Source organism: Barbus barbus (assembly GCF_936440315.1).
Source record: "Barbus barbus genome assembly, chromosome: 12".
Lineage (NCBI taxonomy): Eukaryota > Metazoa > Chordata > Actinopteri > Cypriniformes > Cyprinidae > Barbus > Barbus barbus.
Window position 1 is genome coordinate 33173114 of NC_136740.1, and position 12855 is coordinate 33185968.

Here is a 12855-nt window from a genome sequence, read left to right on the forward strand (position 1 = left end):
AACAAACAAAGGAAGCCACATCTAGAATCATACCAAGAAATCATGAAATCACAGAGACTTGGGCCTGTATGAAACCACTGAAGACCCACTGAAACCACTTACTAGACCAAACCACTCAGAACACCCTAAAGCAACACAGCAATGCATTAAAACACTTGAAACACCTTCGCAACTGCATAACAATGTCCAGTAAACTGCTCACATTTCCTGTAGAAAACAATAAATTATGGTTTCATTGTGATATTGTTAATAATGTGTTTTCCATCTTTCAAACCACTTGTCCTCTGTGAAGATGCTGGAGCCATTTATGTCTGTACCCACATTCTTGCTTGTGTGAGAGTTATTTTATTTTTAATTGTTTTCCCTGTTTTGTATTTACCATAAATTAAATGTCTGGTTTTGTCAAACATTCATAGTGCATGATTTGGTATTGAAATATAACTGTATTTTACTCTCTGCGTTATGTGAGCAAGGTGGGACGGTTCTGTCACATGGACAAACCTTACAAAGGCTATAACTTTAAACTTTTCAAACAAAGTATGCAGCTACATTTCATGCTGTTATTTCTTATTATTTTTCAAGTTTATTGAAAGCGTCTGGAGAAATGCATCGGAGTAATAAAGTTCAATTCTGGTTAAAACGCAGTGAAGTAAAAAGAGTAACCAAACATAAGCGAGTAAAAAAGAAATGTGGGTAAACCTAAGTCAAATACGATAGTGAAGTATTTTTTCTCTCATCTTTAGTGTTGTTACCGCTGATTTATATACAGTATATAATCATTCCCAGCTGAGCTCTTCTGCGCATGCGCTGACAACAATGACTTTTTTTCTGAAGCAAAAACTCCAGGAAAGCGATTGTTTCTCTTCGACCCAAAGAGGATCGTTTACAGATTTATGGAGACTTTCAGAATAGAGTCACGCATGGAGAATGAAGTACAGGTCTGTGTAGGTCTAGTAAGACTCGATGAAATGGTGTAGAAGAATAAATAAACCGAGTTTGTGCGACCGTGGATGTGTTCAGGTCAGACAAGCTGCGTGTTTTCTTTGACTTGTTCCAGAGCTGTTTACGATCGTTAAAGAAACCAAACCACAATAATTCAAACACTGCAAGATTCTACAGGATGTGACTGTTCGGATAACCCGTTGTTTTAATAAGTGGTCAAGATGATCGTAAGTTTGTAATCTCTCGATGTTCAAACCGAATTCGCTGAATTTCATAAGAGTTTCGGAAACGCGCTTAAGTGTCAGTTTTTGTTTTGCGCTTTTCATGGTATTTTTTAATAGTTAGCGGTAAGTTTATCACAGATGTTTCTCTGTTCATGTTCGTGCTGCAGCTGAGACTGTGCTCAGATGATGTTAATGTGTATGCTTGTGTCTTGCAGGTTACTGGAGCTCATCTGATGACTCTGAGATCCTCCTGAATCTTCTGGGCTCAAACAGCGTCTGCCATGCAGATCCTGCTGTGCTTCAGCATCGCTTTCTTCATGCTGGACTCTTGCATGAGCCACACTTCCTTCACTTGTGAGCCTGTGCATGTGCAATGGTGCCACGGCATGCCCTACAACACCACCTTCTTCCCCAACATGCTGGAGCACTATGACCAGGACATTGCTGCGGTGAAGATGAAGGTAGTGTTTGCTGAAGGTCATTAGAAGGCCGTTTGAATCCATCTGAGGCTTAACCATATAATACACAATAAATTAAATGCTCAGTTTTAGTAATGAAAAATGTTAAGTGGATGTGTTGTTGTGCTTTTCATTTAAGTGTATACCACTGCTGTCAAGCCTAATCACGATTAATCGCATCTAAAATAGAAGTTGTTGTGTATATATGTGAGTGTACTGTGTATATTTGTTATGTATATATAAATACACACACATAGGGCTGCATGATAAATTGCATGCAAATGTCATGCGCATCTCATCAGTAAAGCCAGTTGTGTGATTAGTAGTAAATCTCCATCTCGAGCTTTCAGATGGAGCGGCATTTAATACACAGAGCCGTAGATCACTGACAAGCTATGCAATATCGCGTTCATAATCACAGATGAATTGCCTTCCACACAGCCCTACACGCACATGCACATATATATTTTGAAAACGCTTACATGTATTTAATGCATATATTTATATAATATATATTATATATATAAATGCATTTAATATATAAACATAACACTGTCCTTAAATATACGTGTATGTGTGTGTATTTATATATACATGATAAATATACAGTACACACACCTATATTATGTACACAACAACTTCTATTTTGGATGCGATTAGTCCATCTCATGAACACTTGACAATAAACGTGGAACACACAACACTATAATACATAATTTAACACACATTTATTTACATTTCAAATTTGCACATATCATAACTGTACATACATAATTGTCTATATTATATATTGTTTTTTGCTATTTTGTACATTGTCTATTTGTATATTATCCTTTTATTGTTTTTATTATGTGTCTTGTCTTGTCGCTGTCATTCTGTTGCACTGTGGAGCTTCTGTCACTATAACAAATTCCTCGTATGTGTAAACATACCTGGCAATAAAGCTCATTCTGATTCTGATTAAGGTTGATAGCGCTAGTTTATACTCATCACACTTTGAAGAGACTTTAAAATAATTCTAATTAAATTGGAAAGCAGTAATTGTTAATGTGAGCTCTGAAAACAGCATAAGTTATGGAAGAGCACATGGAAAACATGCCTTGGTTTATTTTATATTTTCAAAATGTAACATGTCTGTTCTTTTAAAAACACAAAATATCAAGCATTTATATTTTGCGACTGTAGTGTGGAGATCAGTTGAGATGAATGTTGATCTGTTCACCATCGGTTCAGTGTTTACCCAGTCGTGTCTCGATGTGTTTCAGAGCACATTCCTGCGATTCTCACATGGATTGGTTTCACTGCTTTTGTAGTTGTATCAAATAATGGGCTTTGTGTAATACGCGAGAGGAAAGGCCTCATCCCCATTGTTACAGCCTTTGATTTAAACGAGAGAGAAGGAAGGAAGGAAACTGGAGGGTAGAGCCGTCTGCAGTCATTACTGTTTGTATACACACACACACACACAGTGTTATGTTGTGATTCTATGGATTCATTCTTACTATTTCTCGCTGTAAGTGATAATATACAGTCAGCAGATACTCCTGTTGGGCTTTGTTTTTTGATAATGAACGTCTGAATCTACATTGTCCTTCTTGTCCAAATAAATCAGTAAACAAACATAAAATATTTCTTAAAGACTAAATGATTTTATTAAGTTAGAGGAAGAAAGTGTGAATCCGTTTAAAAGACATGAAACCAACTATGTAGAAAAACAGCCTTCAGTCTCTGTTTGTGTGTGTGCAGCCCTTCATGCCGCTGGCCAGCCTGCTCTGTTCTCCTGAGGTGCATCTGTTCCTGTGCCAGGCGTTTGTTCCCGAATGCACTGACCACACGCGTGTCCTGCGGCCCTGCAGAGAGCTGTGTGAGCGAGTGCTGTCCGACTGCAGCAGAGACATGCTGACCTTCGGCATCAGCTGGCCGTCTGAGCTGCAGTGTGACCGGTGAGCAGATCAACAAATTCCTTGTATGCATACCTGCCAATAAATTCTGATTCAGATCAGCAGTCTCCTGTTAGAGAAATGTTCTTGTGGTCAATAAAGAAAATTGACAACAACAAATTTCAGTATTGATTAACTGAGTCTGTATTGTGAGATGGATAATCTCATTTTGTGTCACTTTGGGCAGCAGAGGCCACAGCGTGAGCTTACAGTGAAACTGCATGACCCACGCATAGGGCTAAAAATAAAAATAATATCTAAATATTTTCTGGTATTTTATCGATAAAGATAATTAAACGATATTTACCTGAGTGAGTTATTGTGCTGGTATCTTAAGGACTGCCGTGGACAGCTGACTCCTAAAGTTTCTGATATTCTTCATATTCTGTGGTGTTCAGTTCACACCGATAGAAATTAATCTTTTCCAATAAGGTTAAACAGATTTTTATATTTTTATGGGCATTGTTACATTTATAAAGCCTTTTTTTAAATAAAAAGTTTATAAAGTGTCCATTTTCTTTTAAGGTCAAATTCTTACATTTAATCAGTGAATTAGAATAATAAGACATTTGGGCTGTTACCAAGCAAATGAAATTGAATGCAAGACATGAATGCAATTAACCTGCAATTACAAATGCATAAGTAATGTTTTGATAAATTAAACCTAAAATGTTGAATATTGATATTAGAAATTATTTAAATAATAAAAGATACTTTAAATGGGAAATTAAAAGGTAGGTGGCAGCAAGTCAGTGTTAATTAGTGAGTCATTGCGATTGAATCGAATCATTTAAATGGTTGATTCATTCAGGAACGAAACACCATGTTGCTCAGAGACACAAAACAGTGCTGTGGCTGTGTTTGGAATTAATGTTGTTGTCGAAATAGAGCAAAAACAGGCAATATAGTGTCTAAAACGTAAGTCTCTTAATTAACTTCTTGTTTATTGAACTGGTGTAAAAAAATCAATATCACATTTGTAATCATGGTAGTTTTTGGGGGAGAAAAACTACGCTCTTCATGTGAAATTGATTAACTTTATGAAGTGGTACAAAATATATACATTTTCTGCCCCCATGTCTTGAATTTGTGATCATTCTAAATGTATTTTAATAGACTGAATCATGCAGTGAAAGAACACAGTCAATGCATTCTGTAAATCACTGATGATATATATCGCACACCCCTACCCACGCATGGGATGTAAATGAAATCCTAAATGTAGTTTTGTTTTGTAAGAACCATAAATGTAATGTGATAATTATTAGGGATGCACTGAATGTTCGGCAACCGAAATAGTTTGGCTGAAAATAGTAAAAAAAAAAAAGTTTTCATTATTTGTTCGTAAAAGGTGCTTAAAGTGCATGAAGTACTTGAATTTGACTTTAAGAAATTGAAGTGCTTGCAATATATTGTTCGGTCTTTTATTGCAATGTGCTGTTTATTTGCGTTTCATTTGTGTTGCACTGTTATCATTTACAAGCATGGAGTGCGTCTGCTTCTCAGCAGCTCGGTCCACATACTCCTCTGCATACTGTGAGTTAGGGTTGCTTAACATTCATCTGGGAAAACAGTGTGCGTTATCTCACTAGATTTATAATGTAAAGTGTTTAGAAACCCACACCAACATGAGAATACATCAGCACATTTCTATATGCTGTTTGTTGTACATCGCGATAATAAAAGTTTAAACCCTCAGTTTGCATGTGGCCAAATATTAAAATTAAATAGATTTAAACGTTGTTGAATCACACTGTATTCGCTGAATCACGCACCGCTGGCACTCTGTAGGTATTTGTTATAATACTGAAGGTACTTAAAGTGCCCCTATTATGCCATTTTTAAGGCTGCTAATATTGTTTTATGAGTCTCCTAAAACAGGTTTACATGAATCCAAGGTTAAAAAAAAAATCTATTTAGTTTGACCTCATTTCTAAATGTGCGAAGCAGTTCGAAAAAATCAGTCTCTCTAAACCCATCCTTTCCGTGAGCCCTCACTGCTGTGATTGGTCAGATGGCGCAGTCCTTTGTGATTGGTCTACAGCATACAGTGAGTATCGGAAACGAAACGCCCATTGCCATAACAGAATGACAGAGACTTGTCAATATATAGAAAAGATGGTATCGATTGGACCTTAACTTAATTCCAGCCGGAGTCTGTTGATGAAACGGTTGAAGTGGCTGATCAACAAGAGCAGGAGCAGAACGTTTTAGAAGCGCTCGTCCACGGCATAATACAACAAATTTTACAAAATTAGTTGTAAATTGACTATTAGTGTTTATACATAATATCCGTGACAGAGTTCAAGATATATCCTTCAATATTACTATTGGAGCTGCCCGTTCCAAATGATTATTTAACAGCAAGCAAACGATGCAAAAGCGGCAGTCCTTACGGTGCACTCAGTGTCCGAATTCACTCACTCGTTTTCATTCACTCCTTCAAGTGAACTGTATGAGTGGACTAATGTAAGGAATAGTGAATGAGGGTATAGGGGGCGATTTCGGATACAGCCAGCGTCTTCTCGACATGATGTTAACCACACAGAAATTTTACTGGGTTTGTGAACGGGCAAGTTGTTCGCGAGAATGTGGGCAGACATTATGCAAATGTGTTACTTTGTGACGTACAGCCGTAACAGAATAAGATTCAAATTCCTGACAACTTGTTTAGGTGATTGTGAGCCGACTCTTTTTTTTGATAGACAATAACTTTATTTATTGTGCACTGTCGGCTTCACAACTTTGCAGATATTTTATGTTCACATACAGCTACATGACACACTGCATGAAAGGTAATATTCGAAAAGGCATAATAGGGGCACTATAAGTTTGTTATATTATGTCAAGACATATATTTAAGGCATATAAAGGCAATATATTTAAATATAGTCATACTAAAGCCTGTTTTTCACTTAGGTCTATTTTTATTACAAAAAAATATCAGATTACTCGCATGCTTGTCAAAAATTACATTTATGCAATGGTGAAAAAATTGGCAAAATACATGGGGGGTAAAGATGTGAAAAACCATGTTCGGTATTCGGCCCTCGGCCCTTGGCCCAGGGTTTCATTTCGTTTAGCTTTCGCCGAGAATTTTAATTTCAGTGCATCCCTAGAAATTATAATAAAGCTGATTCATTGATTGTTAAAATAATTGATTATTAAAATAGTGATGGTTTTTTTTTTCCAGTTAAGCCCCTTGGTTTGTGAGTCGGACTGTGTATGTTTTCAGAGCTGTAAATTATTATGATGTGCACGTTGTTGGTTTTTCAGATTGGAGTCATGTCACAGTTCTGTGAATTCAGCCGTGGAGATGACCACCTCCAGAAGCTCTCTGTCCTCCGGCCGGGATCTGGGCTTCTGGTGTCCCCTTCAGCTGAAGACTCGGCCCGGTCAGGGCGGCTCTTTCCTCGGGGCTAAAGACTGCGCTCCGCCGTGCCACAACATGTACCTTAAACCTCAAGAAGTTCAGTTCGCCAAGACCTTCATCGGCGTGTGTTCCATTGTGTGCTTATGTGCAACTCTGTTCACATTTTTAACCTTCCTCATTGATGTGAAGCGTTTTCGCTACCCTGAGCGGCCCATCATAATAATAATAATAATAATAAGTTTTATTTATATAGCGCCTTTCCAGTGCTCAAGGACACTTTACAATGTACATTTAAAGAAGAGACAATTCACGTAAGCATAGATGGATAACAATAAGTATAGATACAGTAAAGGAGCATTATATGGACAGGGCAACATACCGATAAAGAGTCAAACATAACAAAAATACAAATACAAAGCAGAGCAGACTGAAGCGACAAAGCATGAAAAGAACAAGTTCATTAGACAAAGCATGGTATCAGTAATCAAAGGTATAGCATTCAGAAAACAAGTGAGTTTTGAGTAGTGATTTAAATTCTGAGATATTGTTAATACAGCAAAGTGAGCGAGGGAGGGAATTCCAGAGTTTGGGTGCAATAATACTGAATGATCTGCCCCCCATTGAAGAAAGGCGGTGCCGAGGGACAACGAGAAGGCCAGAGTCAGAGGAACGTAGTGAACGAGTCGGGGTGTAGGGGACAAGCAAATTACACAGATAAGGGGGAGCTAAGCCATGCAAGGATTTAAAAGCGAGCAGGAGAATTTTGAATTTAATACGGTAGGCAACTGGGAGCCAGTGGAGATCATACAAAATTGGGGTGATGTGAGCAGAACGTTTGGTATGAGTGAGTATTCTAGCAGCAGAGTTTTGAATGTATTGTAATCTAGAGATGGAGCTGGCAGGTAAACCAATGAAGAGGGCATTACAGTAATCAAGACGTGATGAAACAAATGCATGGATAATCGTTTCAGCATCTATGGTACTGAGGAAAGGACGGAGTTGGGCAATGCGGCGTAAATGAAAGAATGCAGATTTAGTGATGAAGTTAATATGAGACTGAAAGGAGAGTGTGGAGTCAAAGATTACACCTAAATTTTTAACAATACTTGAAGATTTGATGAGAGAGCCTGCAATCTCACAGGTGAAATTGGTAGAAACACTGCTGGTAAGTGTAGGAGTTCCAATAAAAATGATCTCAGTTTTGTTTGTGTTAAGTTGCAGAAAATTTAAATTAAGCCAATCTTTTATGTCTGTACCTTATCATCATCTTCTACTCCGTCTGCTACAGTTTCGTATCTCTGGTCTATTTTGTTGGTTTTCTGCTGGATGATGAGGCGGCCTGTAACGAGCCGAGTCTGCCAGGCCGCATGTGGACGGCTGTGCTGGGAGCCCAGAGTCGCGTCTGCTCGCTGCTCTTCATGCTTCTGTATTTCTTCTCCACTGCGGGAATGGTGTGGTGGGTGGTTCTGACCATCACCTGGATTCTGGCCGCGGGGCCGAAGTAGAGCTGTGAAGCGATAGAGAAGTCGTCGGTCTGGTTCCACACGGTGTCCTGGGGTCTTCCCGGAGCGCTCACCATCATGCTGCTGGCGCTGGAGAAGGTGGAGGGAGATGGCATCAGCGGCGTGTGTTTTGTGGGTCTCTATGATCTCACAGTGCTCCGCTGGTTTGTGGTAGCTCCGCTGGCCATCTCCGTGCTGGCCGGCCTCTCGCTGCTGCTCGCTGGCATCATGTCTCTGAACCGCGTCCGTCAGGTGATCCAGCATGACGAGCAAAACCAGGAGAAGCTGAAGAAGTTCATGATCCGCATCGGCGTACCTGCTGCCTCTGCTGGTGCTGCTGGGCTGCTATCTGTTCGAACAAGCCCACCACAGCCGCTGGGAGAACAGCTGGATCCACCGGCACTGCCAGGAATACAGCATTCCCTGCTCCCGCCGCGTGAGACCCTAGTCCTGACCTGTAGATGCTGACATTACCAGAGCATTTAGTCTCCCACTGATTGACTTCTTTTTTGTCTTTTTGTAGAGTATTGATGTGGAGCAGCCTGAGCTCTCGCTGTTTCTCATTAAATATCTGATGACGCTGGTGGTGGGAATATCAGCCGTGTTCTGGGTCAGCAGTAAGAAAACCTGCTCAGAGTGGGCGTCATTCTTCAAGAGAAAACGCAAGAAAGAGTAAGACTACTAACACAACCATTCATGACATAGAAAGAGAGTGTTTAGTTTGTCTCCCCTTGCAGTGCATATGATGTAAACAACAAATAAATCACCCACATGCAAAGGTATTGATATAGGTGCAAAAGGGTGTTCACAGCAGGGCTTCAAGTTTAGGAAGCTATTTTTTTGCATGTGTAAAAACTGTATAATAAATGTTCTCCTTCTGTTTGTGCTTCAGTCCCATCAGCGAGAGTCGGCGCGTTCTGCAGGAGTCCTGCGAGTTCTTCCTCAAGCACAACAGCCACGTGCAGCACAAGTCCTCCTCGCACAAGCTGAAGGTCATATCCAAGTCCATGGGCACCAGTACAGGCATGCACACACCTGCCACCAGTAACCACGGCAACACTCCTGTCTCCACGGCGATCCGCAACCACTGCATTCCAAGCCAGAGCATCTCTGATCCGCATGGTTCCTCGGAGACGTCCACTCAGGAGCGCATCGTATCAGCGGCAGCCGCTGAGAGACACAGTAAAGCCAACAGTTCCAGCCGCATCAGCAGCCACACTCAAACCTCACACAGGTCTGTTTAGATGAAACAGCCTTCCACTAGCAACATCAATACTAAGAGTATTAAGAGTATCAAATAACTCTTACTTTATATTAAAGAATTTGTATAAATACAAGCTTCACATTTCAGAATGTTTTCTGTCCCGCTCATCTGTCCATGCTTGAGAGACCAATAAGATGAACTAGTTGAACCTGCAACATTCCTTTCATTTGACAGATGATCTCAACAGGGCCCGTATTCACAAAACATTTTCTTACCACTAAGTGTTCTCCTAAATAGCAGTAAAAGTTTTTAGCAAAGAGTTTTCTCTTAAACCCTATTCACAAAGCTGCTGAGACAAACTTTTACTAAGGAATAGAGAGAAGTCTTGAGATCAGAGCAAGGGGGCGGGGTTTACCTCGTTGCTATGGATGATGTCAGCATGCTTATTAACTATGCACACAGTGATTGGCTGATAGTCTCTGTCAGAGATTTATTCATAGGAATATTGTAGAGCACCATATTTTGCCATATTCAAATATAGGTTTAAAAATAAAAAAAAATAATTTCCACATTCAAATAAAGATTTTAAAATGCAGGCTAAGTGTCACTAATTAAACAAGTATATGTTTAGCTAATTGTCAGCCTCTTACATGTGTGCTTCTCATAATTAGTGAATATGCAAATAAACAGCCTTTTAATTAACAGAGTAGAATAATCACGGCTGACAGTAAGAAATGCAAACGTGAAAGAAAACCAAACTGGACACAAGAACAGCTGTTTTTTCTTGCCCAGCTGGTTAATGAAAACAAGGATATAATCAAAGGAAAATCTGGAGTTGGGGTAACCTCCAGAACCAAAGGTGATACCTTTTTTAAAAGCTCATTATCGTCAAATATTTCTAAAATGCTTACGTTCCGAGGCAGATAGGGGAAGGCCACGACTTCCCCAGATGTGGGGAAGTCGTGGCCTAATGGTTAGAGAGTCGGACTCGTAATCCAAAGGTTGCGGGTTCGAGTCTTGGGCCGGCAGGGATTGTAGGTGGGGGAGTGAATGTCCAGCGCTCTCTCCACCCTCAATACCACGACTGAGGTGCCCTTGAGCAAGGCACCCAACTGCTCCCCGGGTGCCGCAGCATAAATGGCTGCCCACTGCTCCGTGTGTGTGTTCACGGTGTGTGTGTGTTCAGTGCTGTGTGTGTGTGTGTTCACTGCTTTGTGTATGCACGTTGGATGGGTTAAATGCAGAGCACGAATTCCGAGTATGGGTCACCATACTTGGCAGTATGTCACTTCACTTATAGTTTGTGGTTCAGTCTTAGTGTCTTAGGACTCCTCTTCACTACTCTGAACCTTTCACAGATTTAGGAGCTAGTTTTAGCACTAAAACACTTTGTGAAATACTCTTGAAGACATGCCCATTATTTTTAAGATTTTTTCCTAAATCGGCGAGTTATGAGCTTAAGATGTTTTGTGAATACGGCCCCCAGATGTTTCGTTTTTCTCACCGTTTGTAACACCTACTTTAATTGCTTTTTGAAGGTTGAAGCACAACGATGATTTGCTGGAGGCTGACCAGAGCCCCGCCCACTGCACCAACACCCAATGAAATCTCTGGATCGGCTTTGCGTCTGAATGGAGGTGAAGGAGAGAGACTCCTGGCTCTGCCTTCCTTGTTATCTGTGCATTTTCATTATTGATGTCTGCATCACTGGAAGATTCGTTTTAATTCCTGTACACTACTGTAAGTTATAATGTGGGGAAGTCGTGGCCTAATGGTTAGAGAGTCGGACTCGTAATCCAAAGGTTGCGGGTTCGAGTCTCGGGCCGGCAGGGATTGTTGGTGGGGGGAGTGAATGTCCAGCGCTCTCTCCACCCTCAATACCACGACTGAGGTGCCCTTGAGCAAGGCACCGAACCCCCAACTGCTCCCGGGCGCCGCAGCATAAATGGCTGCCCACTGCTCCGGGTGTGTGTTCACGGTGTGTGTGTGTTCACTGCTGTGCGTGTGCACGTTGGATGGGTTAAATGCAAAGCACAAATTCTGAGTATGGGTCACCATACTTGGCAGTATGTATGTCACTAAACTAAAGTCACTAAACTAATGTTCTAATGGTGATGCAGCTCATATTTACTGACAGGTTCTATATAGATTTTCAATCTGAATTTGAATTTTTCAGTTTTTGTAGGAACAAGATTACACATTTGTAAACTTTAAGTGATTCATCACTGGAATAGTCTCAACACTGAAACTTCTGACCTGAATCTGTGAACAAAAGCAACAGATTTAATTCAAGATTTACTCTTAAATGAGAGGCTCTAAAAATTTCTACAGAATTTGCATAAGTGCTCTAACTGTATGCCAAAAACACTTCCCAATAGAATAAACTGATAAAGCGGCAATATTGTTTACAAATATCAACTTTCTCTGTTCTCTAGTAAGATTTAGTCTTCAAATTAAAATTATGAAGATTAAGGCATTTAACATTTCAGTTGTATCTCAGCTTTTCCTTCAAAAATATCTTTTGACGTTGCTTTGCAAAAATGGCGTTTTTTTAACATGTAATGTGGGCAGACCATAGGCGGGAAAGCGACTTTTAATTTTTGACAGGAATTAAAATTAAGCTGTGAGAAGTAAAGTGCGTTCAATGGATTGTACTTTATTTTAACAACATGCTAATCGTTCAGCTAATAAAACATCTAAAAAAACAAAAAAACTTACTTTCAGTAGACAAAAAAAAAAAAAAATCTATGAAAGTGTTTTGAAAGTTTTGCAGTCCAGTAGCTTTATATCGTAAATGCCATTGTAAAGACTGTTCTGTTTTCAGTGTTAAATGCAATATGGCATCTGCTTCGACTGAGGTCTGTTGATGTTCATTATAATGTCAGTTGTTTGTTTTTTGCACCTTGTGTAGTTACCAAAATACTTGTATCTAACAAGTCCCTCTTATACAGTAAATAAAAGGTGTGCAAATATATTGGGTGGAGGATAGAATGTCAGTTGATTAGATTTGTAGTATCATTGTAATATCATATTGTAATATTATCAATTGCATACTGTATAATGAATCTAGCAGATGAAGAATTGCTTTATCTGTCTGTCTGTCATGTTTTATAATTCAAGGCTTATTTTAAAATAAAGTTTCTCAGTTTTTAAAATAAAGGTTTTCAGCATGTGGTCTTTATTTCTCATATCCTGAAGTGTAATTGTGCAGT

The 12855-nt window shown here is 39.6% G+C and overlaps 1 pseudogene across 1 annotated transcript; it reads left to right on the top strand.

Annotated features, from left to right (window-relative positions):
- The first annotated feature begins 822 nt into the window (after positions 1-822).
- On the top strand, positions 823-11248 carry LOC306878598 (frizzled-6-like; annotated as a pseudogene). Its single transcript, XR_013785866.1, has 8 exons — positions 823-1289; positions 1382-1627; positions 3371-3567; positions 6841-7150; positions 8200-8875; positions 8963-9111; positions 9332-9673; positions 11182-11248. The product of XR_013785866.1 is annotated as a frizzled-6-like (transcript).
- Positions 11249-12855: the final 1607 nt, after the last annotated feature.